This window comes from Dasypus novemcinctus, chromosome 3 (genome assembly GCF_030445035.2).
Source record: "Dasypus novemcinctus isolate mDasNov1 chromosome 3, mDasNov1.1.hap2, whole genome shotgun sequence".
NCBI lineage: Eukaryota > Metazoa > Chordata > Mammalia > Cingulata > Dasypodidae > Dasypus > Dasypus novemcinctus.
The window spans coordinates 6,366,789-6,373,668 of NC_080675.1; positions in this window are offsets into that span (position 1 = coordinate 6,366,789).

Consider the following 6,880-nt stretch of genomic DNA (forward strand, 5'->3'; position numbering starts at 1 on the left):
ATGATTTTTTAAAAAATTTGCATACATTTAGTTTCACTCTTTGTGCTGTAAAGTTCTGTGGGTTTTGACAAATGCTAATGTCTTGTATTCACCATCAGGTCATTATGCAGAATAGTTTCCTTCCTAAAAAATATCCATCATGCTTTTCCTGTTCAACCCTACCCCAGCACCCTTACCACCACTGTTCTGTTTAGTCTCTACAGTTTTGCCTTTTTCGAGACTGTCCTATCATTGGACTCATACAATACGTGGCTTTTTCAGACTGGAGCCCCTCACTTAGTAATATGCATTTATGATTCATTCATGTCTTTTTGTGGCGTGGTAGCTCATTTCCGTTTATTATGGACTCGTATTCCATTGCCTAGATGTTGTACCACAATCCACACACGCCCCATATCCTATTGGTTATGTTTCTCCAGACACACACACACACACAAATACACAAATATTAAGAGATCTACTATAGGAATTGGATCATGTAACCATGGGGATTGGCAAGTCCAAATTCTGTAGGGCAGATTGCAAGCTGGAGACTCCAATGAAGATTTTTTAAAAGATTTATTTATTATTTTATTTTATTTCTCTCCCCTTCCCTGCCCTCTCCCCCTCCCCAGTTGTCTGCTCTCTGTGTCCATTCGCTGTGTGTTCTTCTGTGTCTGCTTTATTCTTGTCAGGGGACCGGGAATCTGCATCTCTTTTTTGTTGCATCATCTTGTTGTGTCAGCTCTCCATGTGTGCGGTGCCATTCCTAGGCAGGCTGTGCTTTTTTCATGCAGGGCAGCTCTCCTTACGGGGTGCACTCTTTGCGCGTGGGGCTCCCGTACGTGGGGGGACACCCCTACGTGGCACGGCACTCCTTGCGCGCATCAGCACTGCGCATGGACCAGCTCCACACGGGTCAAGGAGGCCCGGGGTTTGAACCCTGGACCTCCCATGTGGTAGGCGGACGCTCTATTAGTTGAGCCAAATCTGCTTCCTTGGAGTTTTTCTTTTGGAGTAATAAAATTGTTCTAAAATTTTTTGTGGTGATGAATACCTAACATTGTGGTTATACTGTGTATTAGTCAGCCAGAGGGGTGCTGATGCAAAATACCAGAAATTGGTTGGTTTTTAAAAAGGGTATTTATTTGGGGTACAGATATCAGGCCATCAAGCATAAGTCACTTCCCTCACTAAAGTCTATTTCCACGTGTTGGAGCAAGATGGCTGCCGACGTCTTCGAGGGTTCAGGCTTCCTGGGTTCCTCCCTTCCCGGGGCTGGCTTGTTTCCTCTGTGAGCTTACATCCTGCGGCTCCACATTAAGGCTTCAGCATCAAACTTCAACATCAAAAACCCCACATCATAAACCCTCAACTCTGTCCTTTGCCAAGTCTTTTTTTTTTTTTTAAGATTTATTTATTTATTTAACCCCGCCCCCCGTTGTCTGCTCTCTGTGTCCATTCCGCTGTGTGTTCTTCTGTGTCCGCTTGCATTCTTATCAGGCGGCCCTGGGGATCTGTGTTTCTTTTTGTTGTGTCGTCTTGCTGCATCAGCGCTCCGTGTGTGCGGCACCACTCCTGGGGGGGCTGCGGTTTCACGTGGGGCGGCTGTCCTTGCGTGAGGGCCACTCCTTGTGCAGGGGCACCCCTGCGTGGGCCAGCACTCCTTGCGCACAGCAGCACTGCACATGGGCCAGCTCACCACACGAGCCAGCAGGCCCTGGGTACTGAACCCTTGGACCTCCTATATGGTAGGTGGACACGCTATCTGTTGAGCCACATCTGCTTCCCTTCCATGCCTTTTATCTGTGAGCCCCCACCCACCCAGGGGCAGGGACTCAACGCCCCAATGACGTGGCCCAATCAAAGCCCCAATCATAACTCAAACACACCCAGGTACAGAGCAGATTACAAACATAGCCCAATATCTATTTTTGGAATTCATAACCATATCAAACTGCTACATACTAAAAGTCACTGATTATACACTTTGGATAGATTGTGTGGTATGTGAATGGACCTCAATAAAACTGCTTAATAAATAAAATAATAATATTGGGTGGGTTGGGAGAAAAACACACCAAATGAAGATATGGACTATAGTCAGTAGTAATATTTCGAAGATGCTTTTCATAGTTTGTAACAAATGTTTCACAACGACCCAAGGTGGTGGTGGTGGGACGATGTATGGGAGCGTTGTATGATGATACGCACGTTTGTTTTGTAAATTCACAAATTTTACTATACACTTATTGTTCATGTATTTTCAAGTATGAATTACATACCTCAATACGATTTTATTAAATAAAACACTTAAGGCCACCGCCGCCGTCGTCGCTGGGGTCGGTGCCCTGAGTTCCACGGCCGCGAGGCGGGCTCCGTCCCCCCCACCCCGCCAGGAGGTGCACGTTCAAGGAGGGCCATTCGCTGGAACAGGCGCGGGGAAGCCGCTACGATCCCAGAGAACCAGCCGGACCCGGTTCCCGTGACTGGGGGAAAGTGTCAGGCGCTAGACCGTTGACGTTGACAAACGGAGTGCCTGCTTCCACCTGATGTCCCCGCGGCTCGGTCCTGCGCGTCACAGGGCAAGGGGCCAGCTCCCCTCTTCCTGTTGGTGGATGAGCCCGTCTGTCCCCCAGGCCAGCCTCGCCAGGGGGCGGCTCGGGGGCACCGCTCCTGCTCGTGTCTCTTGTAAATGGCCAGCTGTTTCCAGCTGTTACAGAACCTCTCCACATAGACCCGTGAGTGCATTTGTAACTGGACGTATTTCCTAATATATCGGAAGGTTTTGTTTCCTTACTCTAGTGAATTCTCATAGCGTTTGGTTTGGGTTCTTCTTTTCGTGATGGTCCTCCCGGCTGTACTCCCCAGGGAAGCTGCTCCTCGGGGCCTCTCATTTAATGAAGACGTGTCGGTAGGGATGTGAGATGGGTGGGGTGTGGGAGGGAGAGGAGGTCTTTATTCTGGATTATGTTTCAAGTGTTAGATGGCAAAGTAGTAAAAGCATCCAAATTAAATCCTTAGCCATCAGAGCGCTTCGTTCCATTTTGCCAACTACCAATCATGTTGGACTGAGCTAAGCTATTCCTCTTTCTGACTCTGTTAAGGTAAATAATTAACAATTAAACTTCCTCTTATAAAGGCAAAAACAAAACAAAACCAAAAAAGTCTTCATTACCAAACCCAAGTTCATGTAAATGTTTCTCCTAAGTTCTATAATTTAGCATTTTACATTTAGGTCTATGATTCATTTTGGGGTAATTTTGTGTAAGGCATTTTTTTTTTTAAGATTTATTTTTTATCTCTCCTGGCCCCCAGCTGTCTGCTCTCTGTGTCCATTCTCTGTGTGTCTTCTGTGACTGCTTCTACCCTTATCAGTGGCACGGGAATCTGTGTTTCTTTTTGTTGCGTCATCTTGTTGTGTCATTTCTCCGTGTGGGCAGCGCCGTTCCTGGGCAGGCTGCACTTTCTTTTGTGCTGGGCGGCTCTCCTTATGGGTGCACTCCTTGTGCGTGGGGCTCCCCTACGCGGGGACACCCCTGCGTGGCACGGCACTCCTTGTGCGCATCAGTGCTGCGCATGGGCAGCTCCACACGGGTCAAGGAGGCCCGGGGCTTGAACCGCAGACCTCCCATGTGGTAGACGGACGCCCTAACCACTGGGCCGAGTCCGCTTCCCCCACGTAAACTTTAGAATCAGGTTGTCAATACCTACGAAACAGCTCACTGGGATTGCGATGGGAGTGTGTCGACTCTGGAGCTCACTTTGGATGCACGCACGCTTGAAACAGTGTTAGGTCTGGGAGCTCCCACGGTGTCGGTGTGTGGTGTAAGTCACGTTTTATTGCTGCACAGTGCTGCAGGGCGTGGGTGTACACAAGCTGTCCATCCATTCTCCCTGTTGTTGGACATGCGGGTTTTCGCTCTCATGGATAAAGTTACTATGACTATTCTCATGCGTGTCTTTTGGTGGCTATACACCTTCATTTCTCTGGAACATACACCCAGGGGTGAAAATCCTGCATCGTTACGTAGATGTATGTGTAACTTGAGTAGACACTGCTAGAGAGTTTTTCAAAGAGGCTGCACCAAGTATTAATCTTGTTGACACCCTTGATCCTTTTCCCATCTGAAGACTCCTGTTTTTCTTCCGTTCTGGGAATCCTCAGTTACTACTTGTTCAACATGATTCATGCATTATTTCATTCAACAAATAGCTATTAAGGGAATCTGTGCCGGAAACTGTCCTACGCACTGGGGATAGCAGGCAGACACAGAGGACAAGGTGATGTAGTGGAGGGAAAACAACAAACAAGCCAATAAATACATGCTACGATGACTTAGCGAGAGATCACCAAAACTACATATAATTAAATTATAATTATAATTTCAGTGATCATGATGTCTATGAACAAAATAAGGCAGGAGAGGGACAAATGGTGACGCTCCTCTGTTCTTTCCTCTCCTTCTAGAACCCTCATTAGTCCCAGGCTGGAAATCGGAACCTGTCCTCCGTGTCTCTTTCGTGTACTCCATTCCATCAGGGTTTCTTTTCTTTTTTTTTAACAAGCAAGTTTTAAGTGTCCAGCTCTAGTTGGTTATGTATTTTTTAATACGCGAAGTAGTCTTTCGGGCCTCTTGGGAGATATTCTTGACGCCAGCTCTGCTCTCTCCACTTGCTCTGTGTCCTGGGGCGTTAAGCTCTTGCCCTTCCCGTGTCGCTCGCCGCCGGGCATGGCGTTGGCGTCCTTGGGCTGTTGGCTGCTTCTGCGGCGTGGGGCGTCGGCCTCTGCTGGCTTGGGGGAAGCTCGGGAGGGGTGGCGTGGGATGCAGAAGTGGCCCCGAATCGGACTCTCTTCGGGCACCGCAAACCCCTTCCATTTAAGTCTCCTGGGTGTGAGTGCCCCTGCCCCGCCACACAGCTGCAGATGCCAGGACCCCCTGGCCGACAGGCGACAACCGGCCCCCTGAGACTCGACAGAACCTCAGGCTGCTGCCTGGGCAGGGGGCCTGGGCGGGGGGCACCTGCCCAGTCAGAAGAGTGGCCAGAGCGCCTGCTTTCAGCGCTGCTGGGGCCTTAACAACCAGATGCGTGTGTGTGTGCATTTGGGCGGTGGACGCATAGGTGAAATAAAGTTAATTTTTGAGTAGTTTTAGAGACACAGAAAAATTGCTAAGAAAGTAGAGAGAGTGCTCACGCACTTGCACCCAGTTTCCTATGTTAGTAACATCTTACCCTAGGATGGGAATTTGTTCCCAGAATGAACCCAGACTCTTGCATTATGTCAGCTAAAGTCCAGGCTCTGTTCTGAGTTCCACAGTTCTTACCGCATGTCCTTTTTTTCTGTTCAGAGTCCCATCCGGGACCCTGCCTGATGAATGTCGTGTGTCACTTGTTTCCAGGAGGCTGGGGCAGAATGCGGAGGCGACGGCACACACTCAGACCAAATTCGTCCCTTCAGTCTCTGGTCCCAGCAGACGCCCGGGGCCTGGCCGTTCCTTGGGGAGGGGGCCGAGCCTCTGGGTCTCTATGCGGTCCCCAGGCCTGGGTGCGGGGTGTCCTCTGACTCATCCCTCCTTGGCCCGGGGCCCTTCATCCCCAAACAGGGAGCCGGGCTCATTTCATCCGGGTGTGAAGGGCAGAGCCTGGCGCCTGTGCCGGGCAGTGGGGGCGGCCGCTTGGGGGTGCTCCAGAAGGCGGGGCCGGGGCGCGGGGCCAAGTCTCAGGAGGGCAGGTCTCCCCGAGCTCGGCCCGGCGCGAACACGCTGACTTCGGGGCTCTGTCCCAGCTTCGCAGCTTCTGCGCGGGAACTTGGGCAAGGCTTCATCTCTGGGTCTCCGTGTCCCCCTCTTAGGGTGGCCGTTGGCACGACGACCTCTGAAGGCCCTGTGGCTCAGAAGGGGCAGGCGGCCCTCTGTCTCCGGAGGTTGCAAGCCGGGCCGGGCGACTCTGGTGGGTGCTGGCTGCTGCAAGGGGTGGGAGCAGCACCGGGCGCTGGGTTCTCCCTGCCGGGTGGCGGACAGGCCTGTGTGTCCGCCCGCGTCCCCGCAGCCTGACTCGGGGGCAGGTGCTGGCAGCCCTGGAGGCTGGTTGCCGCCTTGCCAACTTCGGGCGGGGACAACCTTTGGCCCTGTGCTGAGAGAGGCCTGCCAAGAGGGCCACACCCAAGGGAGGTGGCTTCCCGGTGGGTGGAGAGAAGCTTCTCATAACCTCTGGCTGGCTGAGTGCCTGCCCGGGGAACCTCTGGCTCCCTAGCCTGTGTGCTGCCAGGCAGCTCCGAGCAGAGGAAGGACTTCCGGCCGCAGGTGCACCAGGATCCCACCAAAGCCCCCAGGGATGGGGAGGAGGGAGAGGAGAAGCCCTGAGAAGGGGAGGAGGGGGAGCTCTGTGCCCCCCTCCCCCGAAAATCCAGCTCTCCACAGCAAGAATGGCTGGCTTCTTCCATGCCTCTGAACCTTTGCACCTTCTTTTCTCTCTATCATCAGTGCCCTCCCATCTTCTCTACCTGGTGAACTCCTACTCATCCTTCAAGGCCCAAATTCAAAAGCCCCCTCACCTGAACCCTGACTTCCCCAGGATCACCTGTGTCACGCACGTATCACCCAGTCAGAACAGGTCACTTGAATGCCTGTGTCGCCACCCAGACCTCGAAAGCTCTGAAGGCAGGGGTGGGCCGGGTTAGTCCCTCATGATTCAGACATAGGCCTGGTTGCCGTCACCGCCCTCACCTGCCGGATGGAAGGAGGGTAGACGGGAAATGGGGCAGGCAGGGAAAGGAAGGGCTGCGGCGTGGGCTCTGCTGCAACCCTGCGAGGCCCGGCGCAGGCGCAGCCATCCCGGCCCCCTCTGCCCCTTTCTGCTCTTTCGGGTTCGTGCGTGAGCCGGCGGGGCCGCAGGGAAA